This window comes from Suricata suricatta, chromosome 2, assembly GCF_006229205.1.
Source record: "Suricata suricatta isolate VVHF042 chromosome 2, meerkat_22Aug2017_6uvM2_HiC, whole genome shotgun sequence".
Taxonomy (NCBI): domain Eukaryota; kingdom Metazoa; phylum Chordata; class Mammalia; order Carnivora; family Herpestidae; genus Suricata; species Suricata suricatta.
The window spans coordinates 128541745-128556212 of record NC_043701.1 but is presented as its reverse complement, the minus strand read 5'-3'; the positions used below and the strand labels follow the sequence as shown (position 1 = coordinate 128556212).

General features: G+C 36.7%; 1 protein-coding gene across 1 annotated transcript in view; it reads left to right on the top strand.

The window, feature by feature from the left end:
• The window catches only part of CTNNA3 (catenin alpha 3), a 1635386-nt gene that overhangs the window by 1478126 nt on the left and 142792 nt on the right, over nt 1-14468 (top strand). The gene's annotated exons all lie outside the window — the stretch shown is intronic.

Below are 14468 nucleotides of genomic sequence, written 5' to 3'. Positions count from 1 at the left end.
TGTAGGAAGGATACAAATTTTCTTTTAAATTTTAAAGAGTAATTATTGTATATTACAGAGAATCTAACTCAAATAACAACCTCTTGTTGGATAGCTGGCTTGTGAATTCATTACTCCAGAGTCTGCATTCATGGAAGGTCAGCTCATATTGTCTTTCATCCAAATCACCTGACCAAAATGATCATGTTTACATATGTTTTGTGATTTTTCTTAGGCATCTTGCATCCTGATCTATCAGGTCTCATATTCTCCATAGTGGTATCTACGTGCTTAGACTATATTTCCATGTTCAATCTCATATCCATTGGAGACTTCATCTCTGCACCCTATCCAGCATTCCTGAAGTTTTTATCCATTGGACTGAATATATCTTTTGACACATGTCCCAGATACCATCCAATTTGGGAAGATACCACAAAATGTTAAAGTAGACTCTTGAAAATTTTTTGAAAACATGCCATGCTTCATGAGGAATTTCTGGTCACTGAACAAGATATGTACTTTTTTTGATTATTGCTGTTACTAAAGAGTAAATTCTTTTTTGGTTCTTGAATTATGTAGACTTTGCTATATAGAACATGCAGTAGAGTGAATTTCAGGCACTGTTTAGTAATGGAGTGACAGTTATTTATTATCATTTTACTTTCTGCACTTCACTTCCAGTAGCTTTGGCTCAATATCATCTGTTATTGTTGTCATCAGTGGCAAATGCCACTGGGCATTGTAAAGGTCTATAACCAACAAATAATGATTTAGAGTCTATGGTCAATGAGAGTGAAATACTAAAAGACAAATAGTGAATGCCTTATGAAGTAGCAGAGAAACAGCAGTGGAAATTAGTGATTATCTTAATTATTAAACATGGATACTCACTGGACCAATACTGTGGTAGTCAGGCATTCCACAGTGATCTGGAGTGTGATTTTGCTATAGATTTATAGAACGTTCTTTAAAGATCTAATTGTTTATTCTCTTCACGAACTTAGCAAGGATGAAATAGAAGTCTTTTATCTTAAAAACTCTAATTTTAAAGAGGCATGAACATAGACTCCTGTTAAGATCAGCAAATTCCTAAACTTAATGATAAAACAACATCCTGGTAAGTCCTAAAAGCTTTTTAAAAGATTACACTAAATACATGCTAACTCATATTTTCTATTTAAACAGAACAGTGCCAGTTATCATTTAACATTTACAGCTTACCGAATATTTTTAAATTGGTGTCTTATTGCACAAAAGCCCTGGGTTTTTTCCTCCTTGATTTTACTAATTAGGGAATTTAACTCTAAGAATTTCAATAGTTTGTGCAGATCATGTCGACTGGAACCAAACTCCAGGTCTTCCGGCACCCACAACACTCTTTCCAGTACAACACACTTGTAAACTTGGGTAGAATCTTCCTTTTTTTATTTATTTTTGGGAGACAGAGAGAGAGAGAGAGAGAGAGAGAGAGAGAGAGAGAGAGAACAGGGGAGGGCCAGAGAGAGAAGGAGACAAAAAAATCCGATGCAGACTCCAGGCTCTGAGCTAGCTGTCAGCACAGAACCCGACACAGGGCTCGAACCCACGAACCGTAAGATCATGACCTGAGCCATCATGACCTGAGCCAAAGCTGGACGCTTAACCGACTGAGCCACTCAGACGCTCCTAAACTTGGGTGGAATCTTACCATCACGTAAGATCTCATTGCCCTCCTAGTGTTACAGACAGTATAATTAGGTTGATTTTATAAGTCCTCTACTAGAAAAATGACTTGTGAAACTGAAGACTGTAAACCAAAGTATCAGACCTGTGTAAGTCTCACATTTGAAAATGTCTCAACATTACAATCTTCCATCAATAACAAAATCATTTTGTTGATTACTATTTGGAACTACATATGATGCTCAGACTTTGGCATCTCCCTGGTGGGTGACTTCACCTTGACGAAATGCAGTATTAATCAGATAGAGCCCGACAGTGGCAGATCTTGTAGGACAGCAATCCTAGGTCTCCAAGCACACAGAATCCAGAAACCTCGACTGTTATAGTGGCTCCTGTCATATTTTAATCCAGGGAGTATTCTAATTTCTAGAGTTCTCCCCTCATTTACTTTATGCAGGAGGGGCAGGGGTAGCACAGGACTCTCAGGAAATAAAGTGTCAGCAGCGTTGTGGCTAAAAGTATGTTTTTCATGCCTACCTGAGAGACAATTTTGGTTTTAGAAAGATTTCATAGAATAGATTGAAAGAGTTTTGTGAGTGGAATGGGTAAGCAAGTGACTCATCTCCACCAACATTCCCTTATATTGTAAAGGTATATGAACGTAGGAGTCATATAAGCCTTGATTCAAGTCTGGGTTCTACCCATCACTATCCATATGACACTGAAAATATTAGTTTATGCTTCAAACTGTCTTCTCATCTGTAAAATTGTGAGGATAGTAAAAATAATAGTACCTATTTTATTGTTTTTCTTGAACATTAAACTAGGTACATGAAAATTTCAATTCAGTTCCCGGCACATAGGAAGTGCTCAATACATTTTTATTTTTATAAAAAAATGAATTTCATGATAAATGTAGACTTGGTGCTAGTACTATATTTTGACTTCCTTTTGAGTAGCTCAAGAAGCTTTGTAAATACAAGACTCAGTCTTCTACTGTGAGACTGCTTTAGTTTCTTGATTTTGTGCTGTGAAACATTTTGACATGCTGGAAATTCTATTAAAGTCTTTTGAAGGAGGTTTTTCCTCCAGAAGACTTATCAGAAACTGCTTTATGAGGTTAGAAGGAATATGGCATTAATGTGATTTTTAGTGATGCTGGCACTTTCACATACATCTAATTCATATACCTCATGCACAACTGAAATAACAATCACAACAACAGCTCTTGATAGTAGGATAAAACAGAGAATTTGACCCAATAATTGTCAATTCTTATTTTCTTCATTATTGAATGGCTGCCATGCACTGGGAGGTTTTGTTTTGTTCTTTTGTTTTGTTTTTTTGTGGAATTTTGGTACTGTGGTGATCTGTTACTTCCTCTCTCTCTTTCTCTCTCTCTCTCTCTGTCCTCATATACCTTCATCAAATTATGTAGGGCTTAATTTCCAAAGTTTATGGTACATAGGAAAAAAAGAAAATGAAAAATTCATCCTGATATTTATAGGATGCGTGTTAAAATCAGTGTTGTAAGCAGTCACTTAAAACCACCTTTTTTTTTAATGAAGTGTTGCCATTTGCAACATGGATAGACTGAAGAGTGTAATGTTAAGTGAAATAAGTTGGTCAGAGAAAGACAAATACCATATTATTTCACTCATATATGAAATATAAACAATGAAGCATATGAACAAAATTTAAAAGAAACAAACAGAAAACAGAGTATTAACCATAGAGAACAATGCGATGGTTATCATAGGGGAGGTAGATGGGGGATGAATGAAATAGGTGAAGGGGATTAAGAGTACACTTATCTTGATGGCACTGAATAATGTATAGAATTGTTTAGTCACTCTCTTGTACAACTGAAACTAATATAACACTGTATGTTAGCTATATTGGAATTAAAATAAAAATAAAATAAAACTGCCTTTTATTTCTCTGTTCCTGTCCGAGAAGAACATATGTTCTAATGATTCATCCCTCTACCTATACTGCTTGAAAATCAAGAAGTCTAAAAAATAAAGGATTTTGTTTTCTCTCACACAATTTAAACATTGATCATATTGCCTTATAGATGAAGAGTAAAAAAGGTAACTCAGTTAACATTACTGACCAAGGCCGTATGTTCCTTTTTAATGTCTATTTATTTTTGAGAGGGAGAGAGAGTGAGCGAGCGAGAGAGCGAGAGAGAGAGAGACAGAGAGAGAGACAGAGAGAGAGCACAAGTGGAGAGGGACAGAGAGAGAAGGGGACAGAGGGTCTCAAGCAGGCTTTGCACTGAAAGGAGTGAGACCTGATGCAGGACTCGAATTCATGAATGGGGAGATCACCACCTGAGCCGAACTCGGATGCTCAACCAACTGAGCATCCCATCAAGGCCAGATTTTTATTTGAAAGTAGCTGAAGCTGTCATCTCTAAGTGCTGAAATTCAGTTTAGTGACTATAACATTAAAAACAAAACTCTTAAAAATTTATCATTTCAATTGTAGTCCAATCATATGTCAGCATAAAATTATACTACCTTTTAAATGAGCCATTATTCATCATATTTACTGTTGATCCAAAAGTAAAGAAATTGGAACATGTAGCCTTTAATGATTAAGATTTGTCACATCTCGAGTGTTATATTCCCTTAAGCATATAGTTTGTAAATCTGCTCTGCTTTAAGAATATCTTTGAGGCCATTGAAACTATATATGTTCTATACGTAGAGGAAAATTAGGACAAAAATAGGAACTGTTGCCTAGGTTACTGGACACAACCTCAAAACGTCAATGCAGCAAGTGAATTGGAGCGTATCAAATCTTAAAATACAGAGGATTCTTCTTGGGGCTAAAAAAAAATAGCCATTTACACTCTAACTTCATGTTAGTGATTGGGAGAAGATCCTCCTCACTGCTTTTTTCAGAGCAGCTAGCTGATTCTCCACCATGACAATAGAAAATTTGCCATGAATGGGTGGTTTATTTTAAAAACTGGAAACATTTTAATAGGCTCTATTTATTATCAGAATACACAATAACTCAAGCTTATATGAATTAACATATAAAATACGGTAAGACACAACCTCATTATCTTTTTCATGATATAATTTGGTTTAGGTTACTGTGAAAAATACAGCTTGCATAAGCATGGATGAAATTACATTATTCAAGCAGTGTTACACTAAGCAGTGCATTTTCTCTTCATTGGCTTCTTTAATTTCTATTGTGTACTTGGCAGTAACTCTGCTTTCCTGTCTTTCTGGGTGACCATTCTCAGTGATTCATCGCTTCCTCTTCCTCTATCTACTTCACAAACATTAGGGTTTATTGGAGATCTGATCTAAGCTCTCTAGTCCTCCAATTCTTCCCAGTTTTCCTGAACACTCTCATAGAGTCCCAAGACTTCACATGTGTCACATAGGTAGGTGAATGGAACCACTTCCTGTCTCATGAGCCCTGGCTACTCAGGTTGCAGGCTTGTGTGTTTCTTCTTGCATGGCTTTTAGGCCCCTGTGGCACTCACTGTTCCCAAGCCTTAATGCATCACCTTATCTCATACATCTACTCTAACTCCTATACCCCTTATAATACCTCTGTTCTCTGGGTTGAACAAATCTGAACCTGGGAATAATTTTTTACTCCCTTCCACAGCTAGTCATACACCACATTCCAGCTTTACTATCTTCTAAATATTTTCTGAACCTGCCTGTTTTTTAATTACCTCCAACATCACTACCTTCAAGAAAATTTCACCCGGACAAAGTTAAGCAGGAAGGGAAATCTTTATTCAAGACTATTGCAGTAGGGGAGAGATACCAGAACTTTGTCTGAATTTGACTCTCCTGGAACAAAGAGCTGAAAGTGTTCCAGAATTGGGATGAGAAAGATTGTAGGCCATATCTTTTTTTTTTTTTAATTGGCTTTACCCAAAGGACAAGTGAAATGTTTTCTGTCTTCATGACAGCAGGTACTTTTACACCTTGGAGCAAGGTGCCCTCTAAAGTCAGATAGCCGCCCTCCCCCAGAGCCTGGGAGGTAGGGGCTCTATCTTCCTTGATGATTGCATTTCAGGGATAGCTCCCTGGTTTTTGAGAGACACTCCTTGTTTGTAAAGCTGTTGAGAAGCATTCAGAAATTTTTACTAACATCTTAAAGAGGCAAAGAAAGAATTTAAAATTACAAGTCTTTTAATTACCTCTAAGATAAGAGAGGTCAGACATCTAGAATCAGAAAGAAGCCTGTCTAAAATTTAGTCAAGCTGAGGATAATGTTAAGTCAAATGCGTCGCTATGTTAGGTTAGATCCTAGACTTTCTTTAACAGGCTCCTAAATTATCTCCTGCCTTTAGTAAAGTTCCATTCTCTCACTTGAACTTGTGATTGTATTTCTAAAGTACAAATCTGTCAACTGTCACTGTGCGTAAAACCCCTTCAAGGCCTCAGTATCTTTCCTTGCCCTTCGCATGAAATCTGATCCCGTAAAGCCCTGTGTAAGAGAATGAGGTTCTGCTCCCTGATTTTCCTTTCTGCCTCCTATCTCGTACTTTCTCTCCAGCACTTCCCTGTGTACAGAAATCTGCCTTCCTAGAAGCACGAGACTTTCCCTTACATCCATCTCTCAGGTATACAATCTCTCATCTTCCCATCCTTTTTTTTGCCAGTTAATACCTAGTCATCATTAAGATTCCAGATTAGCCTAGACTTCACTAATACAAATCTAAGTGCAGTTTCTTTCCAACATTGAGACCTGAATCTGAATGTAACACATGGAGATTCTTATATCATGGCATTCATTGTGCATGCATAATTTCTTACATAATCGCTTTTTTTCTCCACTCATTAAACCTCACTAAACCTCATTAGTGCAGGGAACACGGTTTTAGTCTTATTTAGTGTTCTGTTTACAGAATATCACACAGTGACTGGTACAGGTATATGAGAGAAGATGAAGAGAGCCTCCCTTTTGTAAGACACCTTGCCTCAAAACTATACTAGTTCCTCAATATTTTGAGCCTAGGGGATTACATTATTTCCTTCTTGCTGTTTCTTCCAACAGTTGTACCTACTTGTGCAGATAAATCTTACTATAAATTGCTAGGTCACTACTCTGAAATACTCAGTGGCTCTCTACTACCTACTTCCTGCTACCAAAAACATTAATTGCTCTGCCTTTTTTGCCAACTATTATTGGCAAAATATTATTATAAATATTGCCTTTACAATACTCGCTTGTTCCTGGCTCTATAAAGCATACAAATCCAAAAACTGTTTTTTATTTGATGAAATGATTCTTGTGTTCCTGATCATCGGGGCTATCCTTGAGGCTGCATTTGTGATCTTTTCCACATCTGATTTGTCTACCTTTAGTCTTTTTTATTCCCTCCAATACAAAAATTCTTCAAGATGAACTCAACTCGCTTTATGTCCATCAAGTTTTCTTTACACTTAGTCCTTTTGGTTTAATGATACAAAACCTTCAGGTGAGAGGCCATCTAAAGGACAGTTTACTTACTCTTTTTGAATTTGTTTAAAATTTTATTTATTTTTGAGAGAGAGAGGGAGAGAGAAGAGAAAGGGAGGGGTCAAGAGAGAGGGTGCAGAGGATCTGAAGCAGGTTCTGTGCTGACAGCAGCAAGCCTGGAGACCATGACCCGAGCTGAAGTTGGAGTCTAACCAACTGAGCCCCCAGGTGACCTGTCCTTTTGGATTTTTACATGCTAAGGTCACTATGCTCTATTTCTATCTATTATGATGTACTGTACCTAAAGAGTGTCACCATTTTTCTTATTCAAATTCTTTGCCAAATTGAGATTTTATACCATTTTATTGATTAAAGAAGTCAATGTATAAAAAGCTGGGCAAAGAAAATTAAGTTTAAAACATTGCATATTATTTTATCTGCAAATTATATATTATAATTCTTTTAATTAACACCTCTTGAAATTTCAATCTAAGTATGATTGTTACCAAAAGTCTAAACATACTTTCATTTATCAAATAATGGAATTATATTAAAATACATACATTTTCACCCATTGATTTCTGGAAAATTTGAGTTAAAACTAATGCCTAGTAACTAATCTTAAATGTCTGGTATATTTGTCTCTGTTCTTATTTGATTGTCTTATTTTTCTTTAAAAATAATCTCAAATACAAATTCTGATTAAAATATTTTAAAATATTTTATTTTTATTACAGTTTGTTATCATTGTTGTCACCAGTGAGGTAATACATTTTAGAGAGAGAGGAGAAAGAAAGCATATCCAGTATAGGACACTTGGCTCGCTCAGTCAGTAGAGCGTGTGACTCCTGATCTCAGGGTACTGATTTCAAGCCCCACATTGGGCACTGAGTTCATTTAAAAAAAGAAGGTATATCCAGTATTACATATTTTTACAGTAATTACAACATCTACAATTTAAGGCTAAATCTCTTTGCTATTTTATTTAATTATAGAGTTGAACCTTGGCATTTATAAATGTACTTACCCTACTTTTTAACATTATTGAATAACCCAAAAATTTATGTATGGAGTTATTTATAAGCCCACAGGAATTTAAGTGATGTATTGTGACTTTATATGTGACTTACTTGCTAGTTAGTGAAACGAGCCTTCCCCCACGCTTTAAATAGAGTATTTTCTATTCACTGATGATGTCACAGCAGGGGGAAAAGCAAGTAGAAAAGCCTTGGAGGCAAATGTTAGTAAGGCAAGAGAAGTTCTGACACTAAAAAGGAAGGCTGATCTTGTAAGGAACATAAACCATTGCAACAAATTTGGCTGTTATTTTGAGTAGGATGGGAAGCTAGCAGAGGGCTTTGAGCCGGAGAGTGACATGATATGACTTCTACTTTAAAGAGGTCATTCTAAATGCTGTGTTGAAAATAGTCTGAGAAGTGGTACAGGAGGAAACCTGTATTTAGAATTTAGAAACCCATTGCTATAACCCGGATGAGAAATTGTGGAGGCTGAGAAAAGGTTTTAGAAATGGAGAAGCTGAGAGTTGTTGACTGAACATATATGGTGTGGGTGAGTTAACTGAATGTGCTGAAGAATTAGATGTTGAGTATGAGAAAGAGAAAGAAGTCTAGGACGGCACACAGGTTTCAGCTTGAGAACTGGGAATGTGGACTGACATTTCTGCTACTATTGTGGAGAATGAATTGAGCACATTGGAGATGGTAGGAGATCAGACATTAATTTTACATATGTCTTGTCTAAAATGTGTATTAGACTACCAAATGAAGAAGTCAGGTAGGCAGATTTGAAATTTATCAAGTACAGTGTAAGTCACCTCACATGCATAGTTTTATATTACAACTTTTTTTCAAAAGTTTATTTATTTTGGGAGAGAGAGGGACAGAGAAAGAGAGAGACTGAGAGACTGAGAGACCTAGCGAAGGAGGGGAAGAGAGAGAAGGTGAGAGAGGGACTCTCAAGCAGGCTCCATACCAGGAGCACTGAGCTGGCAGCTGGGCTCCAACTCACGAACAGAGAGATCATTGACCTAAGCCAAAACCAAGAGTCCATGGCTAAACTGACTGAGCCATCCCGGCACCTCTATATTATCTTTCATAACCTTCTAAACTCACACTGAAATATTATATATTACATGGTGACTACTTTTTTTTTTTTACTCTCAAAGAAATTGATATTTTAGCTTTAGGTATGGTTTCCTTCTAGTTTCCGGTGTCGTGTCCCCCACATCTCCTCTTCTGATAAACTTGCTCTTTCGAATGTCAGCTTCTTTAGAAGGCCACCACTAATTCCCCTGCTTAAAACTGCAACATGATTCCCAACCCACATATAAACCTCTTCACCTCTCTTTTTTATTTTTCTCATAGTACTTCCTTTCACTGCCTGACATACAACAACTTTACTTGTTTTGTCATCTGCTGGATACTGAACTCAATGAAGGCTACAACTTTCATCTTTATTCCCCTCTTTGAGATATTTTCCATGCTTAATACAGTATTGGGCACATAGTAGATAGGCTGTAAATATTTACTAAATAAATAAATGAATGAATGATGTTGACCATAAATGTCCTTTGGGAAAAGGAACATGCACAGAAAATTAGGGGGAGGGGAGTTTTCTTAGATATAGCATTTGTATCTAACCAATAACTTGCCTGCAAAATAAATGAGAGGGGCACCTGGGTGGCTTAGTCAAGCAACAGACTCTTGACTTTGGCTCAGGTCATGACCTCACAGTTTGAGTTCAAGCCGATGTCAGCCTCTGTGCTGACGGTGTGGAACCTGCTTGGAATTTTCTCTCTCCTTCTCTTTCTGCCCCTTACCTGCTTGTGCTCTCTAGCTCTCTCTCTCTCTTTCTTTCTCTCTCTCTCTCTCTCTCTCCCTCTCTCTCTCTCTCATTCTCTCAAAATAAAAATAATAATAAAAATAAATGAAAAAATCAGATAATTATAATTTTTTGAAAATAATGTTTTTAGTAAAGAATTCCCCAGATGATAGTCATTTGGAAAAATCTGCTGAGGCTAAAGTATATAGGTGATTTTCTACTTTGTCCAGTTTAGAGGTGTTGGTGAGGGATACCTGGCTTCTAAGTTATGCCCTTCCTATTTTCTGAATTATTCTTATTGAAAAAGTAGTATTTCTTTAATGTTGAAAATTTAACATTTATTAAGTAAGTAGTTTTGAATTGTTCATCTCTGGTGAAATATGAAATATGTGCTTACTTCTTTTCCTATTAAGGAAAATGTGTATAAAGTAATAGTTAAGGTAGTAAAAAACAAACAAAAAAAGAGCTCAAAATAAGATGTAGTTTAAAAAAAATCTTCTGATAGTCTAAAAATACCTTTGTACACTGAAATGACCACGGTCTAAGTCTAGCCTTTTATATATGGAAATTTTTAATCAGTGAGTGCTTATTAGTGTGTGCTTATTTTTTAGAAAAGTGAACATGTGTTTCTTTTAATAAGGTGCATAGGCTCAAGCACTATATATATATAAGGTTCGGTTAAAATCCTGTGTAAATAAGGATGGATATAGGACATAAAAATTTCCCTCAGCATGGACTCATCACCTCTATAAAGCTCATGTACTTACAAGAAATAGGGATTTTTATTATTTTTAAATTTTTATTTGTTTTTATGTTTTTAGTCAAGTATAATTAGCGTACATACAGTATATGTATGAAACATATAACATATAGTGTTTTATTAGTTTCAAATGTACAAAGATTCAATAATTCTGTGCATTTCTCAGAGTTCATCAAGATAAGTGTACTCTAAATTCTTTTTCTCTGTTTCATCTTATTCCCCCTTAACCCTCCCTCTAGCAACTACTGATTTGTTCTTCGTATTTGAGTCTGTTTTTTGTCTCTCTTTTTTCTTTATTTGTTTTGTTTCTTAAAACCCACATATGAATGAAATCATATGGCATTTGTCTTTCTCTAACTTCACTTAGCATTGTGTGCACCTCTATATTCACTACAGTATCATTTATAATAGCTAAATTCTGGAAACAGCCCAAGTCTCTGGCAATAGATGAATGGATGCAGAAGATGTAGTCTGTATACACAATGGAATATTAATCAGCCATAATGAAGATTAAAGCTTTGCCAATTGCAATATGGATGGACCTAGAGAAAAAGAGATTTTATAAAGTCATGCCTGTACATGTCTTCCCATTTCTTATTCTAAGATAACTGAATAAAAGACAGCACAATTTTTGGAGTCAGACTCCCAAGTTTGAATCATGCTTCTGACATTTACAGCTGTTGACATTCAGCAAATTACTCTTAACCTCAGTTTGATTATTTGAAAAATAGAACTACTCACACCATAGGATTATTGTGAAGTTTATGAGTTAATATTTGTAAGGAGCAGCACATAGTTAAATGATAAAACTTAAGTGACCATGTATCATGATGGTCATTACCACCAATAGTATTATTGCCATCATCATCACCATCATCACCATCATCATTTGTAAATGGATTCACATTTATCACCTTTCTGTTAATTATTCAGGTTGGCAATATTCACTTTCCTGATTAGTCCTCTTCAAACTTTTTGGAACAATGTGTGGAGACCCAATCTGATTGGCTAAGCCAAACAAATTACTTCCTATGTGTAAAACTCTTTGCATAGAATTTTTATCATGGATTGATTTGTGGATGGTGGCCTTTGAGTCAGATTCCTGCACTTGACCAGTTTTACACTGCAGCTGAAACAAAAGGAACTCAATGTTGTTTCTTTGCATAGAAAGTTACAGCAGGAACAATATTAGGTTATAAGGGGACACTGGGTATGTTGGGAGTTAAGATAGGCATACAAAGCATAATATTACCAAAAAAATCAATAGCAGACTATTTCCAGGAAACTAAGAGTAATCTGTATCCAAGAAATGTCCAGGAAACACTTGTTTGTATGATCCATGGTCCTGGGTCTTTTGGAGCTTGTAATCTAAGAAAGAACATCTGGAATGTATACAAGGAATACATGGCCCACAAAACAGAAATATGAAGACATAAGAATTTGACTAATAAAATATTCACATTCCACATTAGTAAAGGCAGGTACATTGAACCAGTAGGAAGTCTGAGTAAATTCTAGAAGCCTATGACTTGAGAATACACAGCTATTCTCTATCCAGCCTGTGTAGATAAAAAGAGACACTCCAAATTTTCTTCATCAGTCCAGGGGATTTTTGTGTAAAGTGTAAATTATGTACTTTCAAAGCAACAATTAAGAAGATTTTTATACCTTTGCTCTGCAGCTACCATCAGCCCATCTTTAAAGTTAAAAGTGACAGAACTTTTAATCTTCTCTTTTCGGGGCACCTGGGTCAGTCAGTTAAGCATCCAACTTCGGCTCAGGTCATGACCCCATGGTTCATGGGTTCTAGCCCCACTTCAGGCTCTGTGCCTACCGCTAGCTCAGAGTCTGGATCCTGCTTCAAATTCTCTATCTCCCTCTCTCTCTGACCCTCCCCTGCTCACGCTGTCTCTGTATGTCTCTCTAAAATAAATTTAAAAAAAATTAAAAAATCTTCTTTCTTCTTTTGTAGGCTTAATTAGAGGGAAGGTATACAAACCCCTTTACAGCCAATCCAGTGTGCAAGGGAGATTAAAGAACCTAGCTGGCAACAAAGTGCTTTATGGTTTCAATTGACTTGAAGTTAAAAACTTAAAAGAAAGAAAAATCTTCTAAGATTAGCAAGAAGCATATTTACCTTTTTCAGAAGTTCATTTATTTTGAGAGACAGAGGGAGAGCAAAGTGAGGAAGGGCAGAGAGCAAGGGAGAGAATCCCAAGCAGGATCCTCTGTCAGCATAGAACCTGACATGGGATTCCATCTCAGGAACTGTGTCATCATGACCTGAGATGAAACCAAGAGTCAGTTGCTTAATCAACTGAGCCACCCAGGTGCTCCAGACATATTAACCTGTTTAATAATTATTTTTAAAACTGTGAACAGTAAATATTCTGCTACTATGTATTAAATACTGCATGGTTTGCCCAGGCTAAGATGAAACCACATCATGAATCAATAAGCATTTTGCATTTTCTTTCATTATCTACTCAAAGTCATGCCTACTGCACCTCTAAACATTTCATTAAATCCAATGATACAGCAAACACTCCCAAAATAAACTTAGATTGTATTGCAGATTCACTTAACAGTATATAAAATGCTATGTTGTGACACAGGTATCAACTATCCATTAGATACTAAATCAATTTTTCTTAAGCACTACTAACTGCTTGCTTTTCTTGAAGCTAGATCATTCTGAAAGTTTCCTGTTGGACCTATGAGTGCAAACATATGGTATCTGTCCTTCTCTGCCTGACTTATTTTGCTTAGCATGACACCCTCCAGGTCCAACCACTTTCCTACAAATGGCCATATTTCATTCTTTCTCATTGCCATATAGTACTCTATTGTGTATATATACCACCTCTTCGTGATCCACTCATCAGGTGATGGACATTTAGGCTTCTTCCATGTTTTGGCTATTGTTGACATTGCTGCTATGAACAGTGGGGTACATGTGCTCCTATGCATCAGCATTTCTGTCTCTCTTGGGTAAATCCCCAGCAATAGCATAAGGGAACTCATAAGGGAGTTCTATGGATAGTTTTTTGAGGAACCTCCACACTGGTTTCCAGAACGACTGCACCAGTTTGCATTCCCACCAACAGTGTAGGAGGGTGCCCATCTCTCCACACCCTCACCAGCATCTATAGTCTCTTGATTTGTTCATTTGAGCCACTCTGACTGGCTTGAGGTGGTATGTCAGTGTGCTTTTGATTTGTGTTTCCCGGATGATGAATGATGTTGAGCATCATTTCATGTGCCTGTAGGCCATCTGGATGTCCTCTTTGGAGAAGTGTCTGTTCATGTCTTCTGCCCATTTCTTCACTGGGTTATTTGTTTTGTGGGTGTGAAGTTTGGTGAGTTCCTTGTAGATTTTAGATACTAGCCCTTTATCTGATATGTCATTTGCAACTAGCTTTTCCCATTCTGTCGGTTGCCTATTAGTTTTCTTGATTGTTTCCTTTGCAGTGCAGAAGCTTTTTATCTTGATGAAGTGCCAAGAGTTCAGTTTTGCTTTCATTCCCCTTGCCTTTGGGGATGTGTTGAGTAGGAGATTGCTGTGGTGGGGGTCTAGGAAGTTTTTTCCTCCTTTCTCCTCGAGGGTTTTGATGGTTTCCTATCTCACATTCAGGTCCTTCAGCCATTTTTGAGTTAATTTTTGTGTATGGTGTAAGAAAGTGGTCTAGTTTCATTCTTCTGCATGTTGCTGTCCAGTTCTCCCAGCACCACCTGCTAAAGAGGCAGTCTTTTTTCCATCAGATACTCTTTCCTG